This window comes from Chenopodium album, chromosome 10, assembly GCF_948465745.1.
Source record: "Chenopodium album chromosome 10, dcCheAlbu1.1, whole genome shotgun sequence".
NCBI lineage: Eukaryota > Viridiplantae > Streptophyta > Magnoliopsida > Caryophyllales > Amaranthaceae > Chenopodium > Chenopodium album.
This window is the reverse complement of record NC_137843.1, coordinates 24,959,579-24,974,148: the sequence shown is the minus strand read 5'-3', so window position 1 is coordinate 24,974,148 and position 14,570 is coordinate 24,959,579. Positions and strand designations below refer to the sequence as shown.

Genomic DNA, 14,570 nt, shown 5'->3' with positions numbered 1-14,570 from the left:
GCCTTGTCCTCATGATCAAGCGCCCTCAGCATTTTCTTGGCCATCTAAAGGACAATCGACCTCTAAGGGATCTCTGCATAACAAAACACATTGTAAATAAGTTAGACAAAAGTTCTGGTGCCATTTGAGGTACTAGGCGCCTGTTTACTTTACTCAACAGCCTAAGGTATAAGGTTATAATGATTATACCTTCCGCCTCCTCCTCCTTGGCGGCCTTGTTTTCACCTTCTGTTGAGCCGACATTAGCTTCAAGTGGCTTGCCACTCTTCGATACCCTTTGAGAATCCGGCTTTAAGGGTGTCCTATGGGGGGTGGGGCCGTCATAAGCCTTCTTAGTCTTATGGGCAATGTGCTTTCTAGACTTGCTAGAAACGCCTACATCACCACCCGACTTCTTTTAAAACTTTGGGTCCGGCTGTTTGGAGGGAGAGGCCAAAGACGATCTGCCTTGTATAGAATACGCTAGTTAGTATGCATCCAACATCAAGAAATCTCAACTCAAGATAAGAAGGAAAGTTCCTTACCTTGGGAGCCCCGCTTGACAGCTACTCCTCATTAGCCTGTTTGCCCTGAATCGACGAACAATAATCAACTGCAGATTGCGCAGCCGCCTTCTTTGATGCCGAGAGTTTTTCCATCGCTTTATCTGCACAAGAAAGACAAGAGTTATAAACTAATTTAAAATAAAGTTCATGCAAAGTAATATAAAACCAAACGGCCTACTACTTCTCGGCCTCTTTAAACTAAGATCGCAGGCGGCCAAGTACGTCCCGTCATATAGCCACTCATGACGACGAATGTAGCTTTGGGGGACGACCTCCTTCTACCCCGTCCTTTCATTGGTCCTAACATCTATTGTAAACAGGCCGCGGTTCAATATTTGCTCATGCGCCTGTCTTAAGATAGGTGGCAGGGCTTTCTTCCCAACAAGAAGAAGAGGATTCCGGTTCCACCGGTTGTATTTCTTGTTGCGTAGGCGGTCAGGGGAGGAGACTATGTAGAATTTCTTCCTCTAGTCCTTCTATTTGGACTCCTTCCCCACTGCCATCATGTAACCCTTATGGCTACTAAGGGTGAACCATCTGGCTCCACTTGATTGGGGAGCCTTGCTTAGGTAATGCATGTGGGCGAATTCCTCAAAGCTGGGATCCACCTCAAGAATTTCACAGGCGGCAACGTAGCCCATGATGTTGACCCAAGAGTTAGGGGCTAGTTGTCAGATACCCAGTTGGTATCCATTTAGAATTCTCTCCACGGCCGGATGGAGAGGGAAGTGAAGACTTCTTGAATGGCTGCCTCAAAACAGTCAAAGCATTGGTTATCGTAACTGGCCTTCTCTGGCCAGGCGACTGTGTCCACAGCGTCAGGCACAGAGAGAATAAACCCATGTCCCATGACATAATTAGAAATGAACTTCCCAAAATCCTCCGCCATCTTCTCCCGCACGCCTTTAGGAACATGCAAATAATAAGGTGCACGTTCCAGCCGGCGCGAAGCAGAAGGCTCTGTCCATCCTTCGCCCCTATCAACTGAGTGGGATTCTCTTACAGAATCCAATTTCGAGCGCGCCTCCTCCGAGTCAATAGAAGAGCTGTCAGAAGATGATGATGCGAATCATCATTAGAATTATCGTCCAGGTTGGGGGCCTGCTGGATAGAACCAGTAAAGTCCTCCCCTATTTCATCATCTGGCACCGAAACAGCCGGCCCGCGAGTTTGCTGTTGATCATCCGACTCCTCCAAAATTGAGGACCTTGGGGTGCTAGTAGCACTAGGTGGATGTTCATAATCATCGAAAACAGGAGCCCTAATGAAGCCCTCTGAATATGCGGTCGAACTTTTTGCATGGTACCAGGTACCATCCGTCCTATACGTCCTACTGGTTTGCTTCATACTGGCCATGGTGTCCTGCACATCCATAGACACGGTCGGATTTGGAGAAGTTCTCAAATGGGAGTCCTCGAATGAGCATTCGGCACTCCTAGTTCTAGATTCAGCCATCCCCAGTGATCGCCTGATCGCCAACCTAGGCCGTGCTAGGTGCGTTTGGGAAACCATTTTTGAAAAAAGAAATGAAACAAAGATTAAAAAAGAAGATCTGGTTAGCTGCTTACAGGCAGACTGGTGGCCAAGCGTCGGATGCTTTCACAGAAGAAGACAAAGTTCTCAAAGTCAAAGATTCAAAAGATTCTCTCTGAATTTCACGCAAACATATGAATGCGAAGGAGGGATCAACCCCTATTTATAGATAGGGCGAAAAGTCAAGGGTAAAAACCCTAGATTCTACCCATGGTAAACAGTAAAATATCCAACCAATAATTTATTGACACCTGTCACAGGCGCCATGTGACCCCTGTGAGGGGCAAATGATTGGGGTATTTCTAACCCGCGACATGGCACAATGTCAGCTTCCCTTGTGTCACCTAAGAAGGCCTCCTAATGAACATCTCAGGGGCATAACTTAATACAATGACTTTTGTTTGATTTAAAAAGCTTTCTTTGAATGTGTTCAACTTTCATTTAAATCAATTAGCTTTGTTGAATGCATTTCACTTTCATTCGATTCAAAGTACTTTGTTGGAATACGTTTGACTTTCATTTGATTTAAAAAGCTTTGTTAGAATGTGTTTGACTTTCATTTAATTCAATTAGCTTTGCTTGAATGTGTTTTACTTTCATTTGATTCAATTAGTTTTTTTAATGCATTTAACTTTTATTTGATTTAAAAATCTTTGTTTGAATGTGTTTGACTTTTATTTGAATCAACAAGCTTTGTTTGAATGTGTTTGAATTTCATTTGATTTAATTAGCTTTTAGAATACATTTGGCTTTCGTTAGAATCAAAAAGCTTTATTTGAATGCGTTTGACTTTCATTTGATTCAATTCGCTTTGTTGAATGCATTTGACATTCATTTCATTCAAAAAGCTTTGTTTGAATGTGTTTTACTTTCATTTGATTCTAAAAGATTCGTTTGAATGTGTCAGACTTTCATCTGATACAATTAGCTTTGTTGAATACATTTGACTTTTTTTTAATTCAAAAAGCTTTGTTTGAATGCGTTTGACTTTCATTTGATTCAATTAGCTTCGTTGAATGCATTTGACTTACGTTTAATATAAAAAGCTTTCTTTGAATGTGTTTGTCTTTCATTTGATTCAAAAAGCTTTTTTTGAATTTGTTTGACTTTCATTTGATTCAATTAGCTTTGTTTAATGCATTTGATTTTCATTGGATTGAAAAAGTTTTGTTTGAATATGTTTAACTTTCATTTGATTAAAAAAGCCTTGTTTGAATGTTTTTGAGTTTCATATGATTCAAAAAGTTTCGTTTAAATACGTCGGATTTTCATTTTATAAAATTAGCTTTGTTGAATACATTTGACTTACGTTTGATTCAAAAAGCTTTGTTTGAATGTGTTTAACTTTCATTTGATTCAATTAGCCTTGTTGAATGCATTTGACTTTCCTTTGATTAAAAAAGCTTTGTTTGAATGTGTTTGATTTTCATTTGATTCAATTAGCTTTGTTGAATGCATTTGACATTCGTTTCATTCAAAAAGCTTTGTTTGAATTTTTTCACTTTCATTTGATTCAAAAAGCTTCGTTAGAATGTTTTAGACTTGCATCTGATACAATTAGCTTTGTTGAATACATTTGACTATTGTTTGATTCAAAAAGCTTTGTTTGAATGTGTTTGACTTTCATTTGATTCAATTAGATTCGTTGAATGCTTTTGACTTACGTTTTATATAAAAAGCTTTGTTTGAATGTGTTTATCTTTAATTTGATTCAAAATGCTTTTTTTCAATTTGTTTGACTTTCATTTGATTCAATTAGCTTTGTTTAATGCATTTGATTTTCGTTTGATTGAAAAAGTTTTGTTTGAATATGTTTGACTTTCATTTGATTAAAAAATCTTTGTTTGAATGTTTTTTACTTTCATTTGATTCAAAAAACTTTGTTTAAATACGTAAGATTTTCATTTGATACAATTAGCTTTCTTGAATACATTTGACTGACGTTTGATTTAAAAAGCTTTGTTTGAATGTGTTTAATTTTCATTTGATTCATTGAGCCTTGTTCAATGCATTTGACTTTAGTTTGATTTAAAAAGCTTTGTTTGAATGTGTTTGATTTTCATTTGATTCAATTAGCTTTGTTGAATGCATTTGACATTCGTTTCATTCAAAAAGCTTTGTTTGAATTTCTTTCACTTTCATTTGATTCAAAAAGCTTTCGTATGAATGTGTTAGATTTTCATTTGATTCAATTAGTTTTTTTTAATACATTTGACTTTTGTTAGATTCAAAAAGGTTTGTTTGAATGTGTTTGACTTTCATTTGATTCAAAAATTTTGTTGAATGCATTTAACTTATGTTTAATTTAAAAAGCTTTGTTTAAATGTCTTTGACTTTCATTTAATTCAAAAAGCTTTCTTTGATTGTATTAGACTTTCATTTTATTCAATTAGTTTTGTTGAATGCATTTGATTTTCGTTTGAGTGAAAAAGTTTTGTTTGAATATGTTTAACTTCCATTTGATTAAAAACGCTTTGTTTAAATGTTTTTACTTTAATTAGATTTAAAAAGTTTCGTTTAAATACGTCGGATTTTCATTTTATACAATTAGCTTTGTTGAATACATTTGACTTACGTTTGATTCAAAAAGCTTTGTTTGAATGTGTTTGACTTTCATTTGATTCAATTAGCCTTGTTGAATGCATTTGACTTTCGTTTGATTTAAAAAGCTTTGTTTGAATGTGTTTGATTTTCATTTGATTCAATTAGCTTTGTTGAATCCATTAGACATTCGTTTCATTCAAAAAGCTTTGTTTGAATTTTTTCACTGTCATTTGAATCAAAAAGCTTCGTTTGAATGTTTCAGACTTTCATCTGATACAATTAGCTTTGTTGAATACATTTGACTATTGTTTGATTCAAAAAGCTTTGTTTGAATGCGTTTGACTTTCATTTGATTCAATTAGATTCGTTGAATGCTATTGACTTACGTTTTATATAAAAAGTGTTGTTTGAATGTCTTTGTCTTTTATTTGATTCAAAAAGCTTTTTTTCAATTTGTTAGACTTTCATTTGATTCAATTAGCTTTGTTTAATGCATTTGATTTTCGTTTGATTGAAAAAGTTTTGTTTGAATATGTTTGACTTTCCTTTGATTAAAAAAGCTTTGTTTGAATATTTTTTACTTTCATTTGATTCAAAAAGCTTTGTTTAAATACGTCAGATTTTCATTTGATACAATTAGCTTTCTCGAATAGATTTGACTTACGTTTGATTTAAAAAGCTTTGTTTGAATGTGTTTGACTTTCATTTGATTCATTGAGCCTTGTTCAATGCATTTGACTTTAGTTTGATTTAAAAAGCTAAGCTTTGTTTGAATGTGTTTGATTTTCATTTGATTCAATTAGCTTTGTTGAATGCATTTGACATTCGTTTCATTCAAAAAGCTTTGTTTGAATTTCTTTCACTTTCATTTGATTCAAAAAGCTTTCGTATGAATGTGTTAGATTTTCATTTGATTCAGTTAGCTTTTTTTAATACATTTGACTTTTGTTAGATTCAAAAAGGTTTGTTTGAATGTGTTTGACTTTCATTTGATTCAAAAATTTTGTTGAATGCATTTAACTTATGTTTGATTTAAAAAGCTTTGTTTAAATGTCTTTGACTTTCATTTAATTCAAAAAGCTTTCTTTGATTGTATTAGCCTTTCATTTTATTCAATTAGTTTTGTTGAATGCATTTGATTTTCGTTTGAGTGAAAAAGTTTTGTTTGAATATGTTTAACTTTCATTTGATTAAAAAAGCTTTGTTTGAATGTTTTTACTTTAATTAGATTCAAAAAGTTTCGTTTAAATACGTCGGATTTTCATTTTATACAATTAGCTTTGTTGAATACATTTGACTTACGTTTGATTCAAAAAGCTTTGTTTGAATGTGTTTGACTTTCATTTGATTCAATTAGCCTTGTTGAATGCATTTGACTTTCGTTTGATTTAAAAAGCTTTGTTTGAATGTGTTTGATTTTCATTTGATTCAATTAGCTTTGTTGAATCCATTAGACATTCGTTTCATTCAAAAAGCTTTGTTTGAATTTTTTCACTGTCATTTGAATCAAAAAGCTTCGTTTGAATGTTTCAGACTTTCATCTGATACAATTAGCTTTGTTGAATACATTTGACTATTGTTTGATTCAAAAAGCTTTGTTTGAATGCGTTTGACTTTCATTTGATTCAATTAGACTCGTTGAATGCTATTGACTTACGTTTTATATAAAAAGTGTTGTTTGAATGTCTTTGTCTTTTATTTGATTCAAAAAGCTTTTTTTCAATTTGTTAGACTTTCATTTGATTCAATTAGCTTTGTTTAATGCATTTGATTTTCGTTTGATTGAAAAAGTTTTGTTTGAATATGTTTGACTTTCCTTTGATTAAAAAAGCTTTGTTTGAATGTTTTTTACTTTCATTTGATTCAAAAAGCTTTGTTTAAATACGTCAGATTTTCATTTGATACAATTAGCTTTCTCGAATAGATTTGACTTACGTTTGATTTAAAAAGCTTTGTTTGAATGTGTTTGACTTTCATTTGATTCATTGAGCCTTGTTCAATGCATTTGACTTTCGTTTGATTTAAAAAGCTTTGTTTGAATGTGTTTGATTTTCATTTGATTCAATCAGCTTTGTTGAATGCATTTGACATTCGTTTCATTCAAAAAGCTTTGTTTGAATTTGTTTTACTTTCATTTGATTCAAAAAGCTTTCGTATGAATGTGTTAGATTTTCATTTGATTCAATTAGCTTTTTTGAATACATTTGACTTTTGTTAGATTCAAAAAGGTTTGTTTGAATGTGTTTGACTTTCATTTGATTTAAAAATTTTGTTGAATGCATTTAACTTTCATTTGATTTAAAAAGCTTTGTTTAAATGTCTTTGACTTTCATTTAATTCAAAAAGCTTTCTTTGAATGTATTAGACTTTCATTTGATTCAATTAGCTTTGTTGATTGCATTTAATTTTCGTTTGAGTGAAAAAGTTTTGTTTGAATGTGTTTGACTTTCATTTGATTTAAAAAGCTTTGTTTGAATGTGTTTGACTTTCATTTGATTGAAAAAGCTTTGTTTGAATCTGTTTGACTTTCATTTGATACAATAAGCTTTGTTGAATACATTGGACTTACGTTTGATTCAAAAAGCTTTGTTAGAATGTGTTTCACTTTAATTTGAATCAAAAAGCTTTGTTTGAATGTGTTTGTCTTTCATTTGATTCAATTAGCTTTGTTAATACATTAAGCTTTCGTTAGTTTCAAAAAGCTTTGTTTGAATGTGTTTGTTTTTCATTTGATTCAATTAGCTTTGTTGAATGCATTTGACTTTCGTTTGATTGAAAATGCTTTGTTTGAATGTGTATGAATTTCATTTGATTCAATTAGCTTTGTTGAACGCTTTTGACTTTTGTTTGATTCAAAAAGCTTTGTTTGAATGTGTTTGTCTTTCATTTGATACAAAAATTTCATTGAATATGATTTTGGTATTTCTACCCTGCCACGTGGCACAATGTGAGCTTTCCACGTATCACCTAAGAAGGCCTCCAAATGGACCTCTCAGGGGCAGACACGTGTCAAGAAGATATCCCCTCAAGAATTAGCGGCCTTCAAGGCCCAATTACCAAGGTAGTCGCAAAACGGCGCAGCCCAAATCCCTAGGCCATCAAACCCTAGGGTAGGACACACCCTAGAGTTCCATTGTTTTACTCCGAATCCGTACTAACGGTCAGACGACCTCCGTCCCCAGCCGGCTGATGACCACCCAAAGATTGACAGCCTGGTCGATTCTACAGCCCGACATGCCCTGAAGAGCTTTATGGACGCCTACTCAGGCTTTCATCAGATTCCCCTGTGGAAAAAGATCAAGAAAAGACGGCATTCGTCACTGATCAGGGGTTATTCTGTTACACTATGATGCCGTTTGGCTTGAAAAATGCGCTTGCTACTTTCCAACCAAATGATCAATACAGTATTCATTAATCAGATCGGAAGGAATGTAGAGGTGTACATCTATGACATGATTATCAAATCCAAGCAACAGGCGGATCACCTTGCTGACCTCTGAGAAACATTCGCCACACTCAGGTGGCACAAGGTCATGCTCAATCCCAAGAAGTGTGTCTTTGGTGTTGAGTCTGGGAAGTTTGTCGGATTCTTGATTGACTAGAGGGGGATAGAGGCCAACCCTGAAAAAATACAGGCGGTCATTGACATGCAGTCACCCCGCATTGTCAAGGAAGTATAGAATTTAACAGGTTGTCTAGCGGCCTTGGGGAGATTCCTCAGCTGGTCAGGTGACAAGTGCCTTTACTTCTTCCAAGCAGGCAGGAAGAAGGCTATGTTTGAATGGGGGGATGATGCTGAGGTAGCCATCCAAAGATTAAAGAAACATTTGCACTCTTTACCAAGGCTAGTCAGCCCTCTGCCCAAAGAGAAGCTCTACACGTACCTGGCTGTCTCAGATCATGCCATCAAATGAGACAGCACCCAGCTCTCGGTCTATTTCATTAGCCACGTTCTCTGAAACGCAAATCTTCGGTACCCCATGGTTGAAAAATTTGTCCTCGCCCTCTATATGGCTGTCAAGAAGTTGAAACCCTATTTCTTGGCACATCCGGTTGTGATCTACACTAATCAACCGATCAAGCGGCCAATGACAACCCTGGAATCATCAGGCCGAATGCTCAAATGGGCTAATTAAAAGTTCTGAAAATCACTTACGAACCAAGGAAGGCAATAAAGGGTCAGGGATTCGCCGACTTCATTATCGAAATGACAAGACCGGCTGCGCTGGACAACACTGATCAGGTTTGGAAAGTGTATGTGGAAGGGAGCTCCACTATGAACGGTTGTGGTGCAGGTGTTATACATCAGTCTTTTAAGGGAGATAAGTACGAGCATGCACTACAGTTCATGTTTCAGGCCTCAAATAATGAGACAAAATATGAAGCCCTACTAGCCGACATCCGCATGTGCAAGGCGGCAAGGGCAAGTAAGATAGACGCCTGCTCTAAATTATAGTTGATCGTTAGCCAATACCATGGTGACTATGAGGCCACCCATCCGGCTATGATCAAATATTTGCAGGCGGTCAAAGCTGAGGCCCAAACACTTGAAGAATTCAATCTAAGTCAAGTGCCTCAATCCAAAAACAACCAGGCAGATGCTCTATCTAAGTGGGCAACATCCGCCTCATGTGATACACCTCAGACACTTGGAGTACTTGACCGAACCTCTACCTGGTTGGATAACATCCAGGCATATGATGAGCGTCGTTTATGGCGCTCAAAAGAATAAGATTTAGGTTCATTTTCTTTATCTTCTTTCATCATTTTCATATAATTCTCTTAGTTTTATTTGATTTTTCATTTTTATAATTCACTTTAGTTCTCGATTAGGTTTTACGAGTTTTTCATATTTTTAGTTGATAATTCATAGTTTTAGTTTTAGTTTTACTATGTTATGCTTTCTCTCTTTGTTTTATTTGTGTTTTGTAGGTGAATAATCAAGTCAATTTGCTCATTTTGGGACTGCCTTGTTCGCAGGCATCATCTCAAGTGCACTGCTTATGGGGATGCTCGGGAGCGCGGAGTTTGATCAAGCAAGCGAAGGAGCCAAGGCCTCGTGCACCACACAGGGGTGCGTGCGCGCAGACCCAGCTGTGCGCGCGCAGTTGGTCTGTGCGTGCGCACGGCCCTGTGTGGCCCCCTTCGCTCGATTTTCCTATTTATAGCTTTTGACTTTCTTTTTTATGACGACTTAACTTTTGTACTTGAGAAATAATTTTCCAGAAATAGTAGAGAGAGAAGCTTAAGATTTACTTGTTTGTACTTGAATTTGATCTTAGATTTCAATTTGATCTTGAAATTCTTTCTTTAATTCAATGGAAGTTTGTAAGATTTCTTTCCTTTGATTTACTTTTAATGCAATTCTTTCTAGTTTCTTGAATTTTGATTGAGATTACATTCCTTGCTCTAGAATTTGTTGATTGATTGATTTTCTTTTGATTAAGCTTTAAATGAATATGAATTTGATTGAATTTGTTTTGTTCCTTAATTTCACCATGTTTAGTGAGTAGATTAGTTGCTAGGGAGAAGGGGAAGCATGCTTGATTGATGATTTTTCCAAGTTGATGATACTAAATTGATTGGATTGTTGCAATTAAATTGGTTGACATAGTTGTGCATGTGATTAATTAAACTAGGAGTGATCAACCTATAATATTAATCTAGATTGCATTACAAATTTCAATGACATGAACCCTTGATTTGAGAATTGCTTTAATTGATTCAATTTGATTGTGAATTTCCTTGTTAGCCATTCATAGTGAACCCTAGCTTGGCGTATAGGAGATAGCTTTTTGATTCCTTTTATTGCAACTATTGTTTGTCCCTTGTAATGTTGAATCGATTGAGTGATCTATAAATTAGCATAATCATTGAGCTTGCATGTGGAACCTATATCCCTAGTGTTTAGCATATTGAATTCCTCAATTTGTCTAGCTTTTTGACATCTTAGTTACCAACCACAACCATTTATATTCTTCGAATTATCTTGACATAGGCTATAGCATCTTCCTACTCATTCCTTTGGGTTCGACCCTTGACTTACCATATACTTGTATTAGGGTTGGTCGAGTGTTTACAAATTAAGTTTGGCTCTAGGAGAGGTAGATAACGACCTACATTTTCCTCTTGTCAAAATTGGCGCCGTTGCCGGGGAATGATATTGGTGCTTTGTTATAGTTGTTGAGTCTATTCCACCTTTAATTGAAAATACAAAAAGATTTTCTTTTAGGCTACATTTGTAGCCGTGCTACTAACCATTTCTTTTGAGATTTTATGCATAGAGAACGTGGTCATTGTTTAGTGCCATTTGATCCGGAAATTAAGAGAACTATTGCAAGGTTGAGGGGTACTAGACGATCTTTGAGCCCTAGCATTTCAAGTGAAGAAGAACCACAACAAGAAGAACAAGCAAGAATGGGAGAAAATCTGAGAGTGGCATTGAAAGAATTGGGGATTCCCGGTGCATATAGATTTGAGAGTGGGATTGCTCCACCTACAACACCGGCAAATGATTTTGAAATAAGACGGCAATGATCAATTTGATAGAGAGGCGACAATTTAGTTGGGCCAAGCATGAAAGCCCACTAAACCATCTCAAGGAGTTCGAAAATATTGCAATACTATCAAGGTGAACGGAATTTCCCAAGAATTCATCCGCCTCAAGCTCTTTCCCTTTTCTCTCATAGGGCGTGCTTTGAAATGGCTAGACAAGGAGGTTAAGCCGAATTCTCTAAGGACATGGGATGAGGTTACCAAGGAATTTCTATCCCGTTTCTATCCTCAAAAGAAAACAGCGGAGGCTAGAGCTTTGATTCAAGGTTTCAAGCAAAGGCCAAGTGAGAGCCTCTATGAAGCATGGGAGAGATATAAAGAGTATCAAAGAGAATGTCCTCACCACGGAATTCCAACCTATCAAATCATTCAAATTTTCTATGGAGGCCTTAGCCCACAAGGAAAATCATGTTTAGGTGGAGGAGCCGGAGGTCCTATCATGAACAAAACGGAAGAGGAAGTGGTGGACATAATTAAAGACGTAGTGAGGTATTATAGAGATTGGCAAGATGAAGAAAGAGAGTCAACTAGCAAGAGTAGCTCTTCGGTGTACTCGGTTGATCATCTAAATGCAATAAACAATCTATCCTCACAAATGACAAACTTGGAGAAGGAGATGTCCGCTATCAAGGAAAAGTTGGAAAGTGCTACCTACCAAGTTTCAAGTCTTCCCTCCCAATCTAAGGGGAGAGGTATCTCTTCTAATTCTCAACCCCCTCCTTCTTCTAATAACATGCCTAGTGGATGCTTGTTTTGTGATGATTGTGTGTCGTATGATCATGATGTTTCTAGTTGTCCTCATCCATGTATGGATGTTTGTGATGATCAAGATGGAAATGTGAATGAGCATGTGAACTATGTGTCAAATAAACATGATTCTAGGTTTGAGAATCAAAGAGGTCAATGGAATAGGAATTACAACAATCATGGCAATTTTGACAACTATAACCAAGGTGGTGATTATAGGAACCAAGGGAACCAAGGTTCTCGAGGTAACTATAACAATCAAGGTTATAGTAGCCAAAATCAAAACCAAAATTATGGTAATCAAAACCAAGGTTATGGGAATCATAATTAAGGTAGTGGTAACCATAATCAAGGTTATGGTCAAAATCAAAATAGGGGTAATTGGAACAATCAAGGTAGAGGCAACCTTCAAAACAATGCTCAAAGAGGTCCTCCACCCGGATTTGCTCCAAAGGCCCAAAATGATAATTCCTATGTTCAATCCTCTTCTTCTTCACATAGAAAAAATTTGGAAGAAATCATTGAAAATCAAACAAAGTTGTTGAACACTTACATGACCGTAAGTGATAAGAAATTTAATGAAATGATGAAAACCAAATTTCTTAACTTGCTAATGCTTTGAAAGACCATGCTAGTCCTTCTTCTTTACCTTCCCAAGGCCTAGATCCTAAGAGACCGGTTAATGCTATTGTCACAAGGAGTGGTAAGATTCTTGAGGAGAGTTTGCCTAGGAAGAGTGAGACCAAAGAGGGCACAAAAGGGGTTTTAGTTAAAGATGAGAGAGATGGTGCATCTTTGAGTGAGGTTGAGATTGAGAAGCCTAATGAGGTGAGAGTGGAGAAAGAGATTGTGAAACCCAAGCTTCCTTATCCACATAAATTCATGAGACACAAGTTAGATGAACAATTTGGAAGATTCATTAACATGCTTAAGCAACTTCACCTTTCTCTACCATTTACCGAAGTTGTCACCCAAATTCCCAACTACGCAAAATTCCTCAAAGACATTTTGAGGGGTAGGAGGACTTGTGATGGTGTAGAGACGGTGAACTTGACCGAGAATTGTAGTGCTATCATAATGAACAAGATGCCACCTAAACTAAAAGACCCCGAAAATTTTTCTAGGAAATTTCCTAAGGGTAAGGTAGAGGATGTTCCTTTGAGGGTTGGGAAATTTGTTATTCTGGTAGATTTTGTGGTGCTTGAGATGGATGAAGATGCTAATATTCCTATCATTCTAGGAAGACCATTCCTTTCTACTTCGGGTGCTTTGATAGATGTGAAAAGTGCTAAAATTTCACTCAAAGTAGGGGATGAGGTGATAGAATTTTACTTGAATGATAGCATAAAGTATCCAAGTTCTTCTTTAGAAAATTATATGTTGATTGATTCTCTCGATCATGTTGTGTCTTCTATGCATGAGCAATTGCTCAATTCTAACGATGCTCTTAAGAATGTTTTGTTGAATAAGGAAAAGATAGGTACTCCTAGCAAGGAGATGGCTTTGTATGAAGATGTGCTCAATGGAAGCTTTGAGAATGTTGAAGAGCAAATGTGTTTGAGAATTTCTAGCCAAGAAGTGTTGCAAGTGGCAACATCGAAGGAAGGTAAAAGTGTTCCAATGGTTGAGCTCAAACATCTTCCATCACACCTTAGGTATGAATTTTTGGGACCCAACTCCACTTTTCCTGTGATTGTTAGCTCTTCTTTGAGTGAGCATCAAGCTCAAAAGTTGTGTGGTGTTTTGAAGAAGCACCGAAGTGCTTTGGGTTATACCATTGAGGACCTCAAAGGTATAAGCCCCGCTTTATGTACACATCACATAACTCTTGAGGAGGGTGCTTTACCTTCTATTGAGAGGCAACGAAAGCTACACCCTCAAATGGGAGAGGTAGTGAAGAAGGAGATCACCAAACTTTTGGATGCGGGAATCATATTCCCCATTTCTAGTTCTAGGTGGGTCTCTCCCGTTCACGTTGTCCCAAAGAAGGGAGGTATGACCGTCGTTGAGAAGGAGAAAGGTGAGCTCATTCCGACAAGGACGGTCACGGGATGGAGGATGTGTATAGACTATAGACGTCTAAACACATCTACAAAGAAAGATCATTTCCCCCTTCCTTTTATTGATCAAATGCTTGAAAGACTAACAAGGCACAAGTTCTATTGTTTTCTTGATGGTTATTCGGGATTTTTCCAAATCCCTATCCACCCGGATGACCAAGAGAAAACAACCTTCACTTGTCCATATGGTACATTTTCTTATAGGAGAATGACGTTCGGCCTTTGCAATGCTCCCGCGACATTTCAAAGATGCATGATGAGTATATTTGGAGATATGTTGAAAGAGGAGATGGAGGTTTTTATGGACGACTTCTCCGTAGGAGGTGTTTCATTTGAGGCATGCCTTCAAAACCTTGAAAAATGTCTTGCAAGGTGTGAGAAAGTGAACTTGGTCTTGAATTGGGAGAAATGTCACTTCATGGTGAAGGAAGGCATAGTCCTTGGCCACAAGATCTCTCACAAGGGGATATAGGTGGATAAAGCTAAAATTGAAGTCATTGAAAAGCTTTCACCTCCGGTGAATGTAAAGGGAGTGAGATCTTTCTTAGGGCATGCCGGGTTTTATAGAAGATTCATCAAGGATTTC

General features: G+C 36.6%; 1 non-coding gene across 1 annotated transcript; it reads right to left on the bottom strand.

Annotated features, from left to right (window-relative positions):
• Positions 1-11,422: 11,422 nt before the first annotated feature.
• On the bottom strand, positions 11,423-11,528 carry LOC145565820 (small nucleolar RNA R71). Its single transcript, XR_014095191.1, has one exon. It is a non-coding gene; the product is annotated as a small nucleolar RNA R71 (small nucleolar RNA).
• Between the last annotated feature and the right edge of the window lie 3,042 nt (positions 11,529-14,570).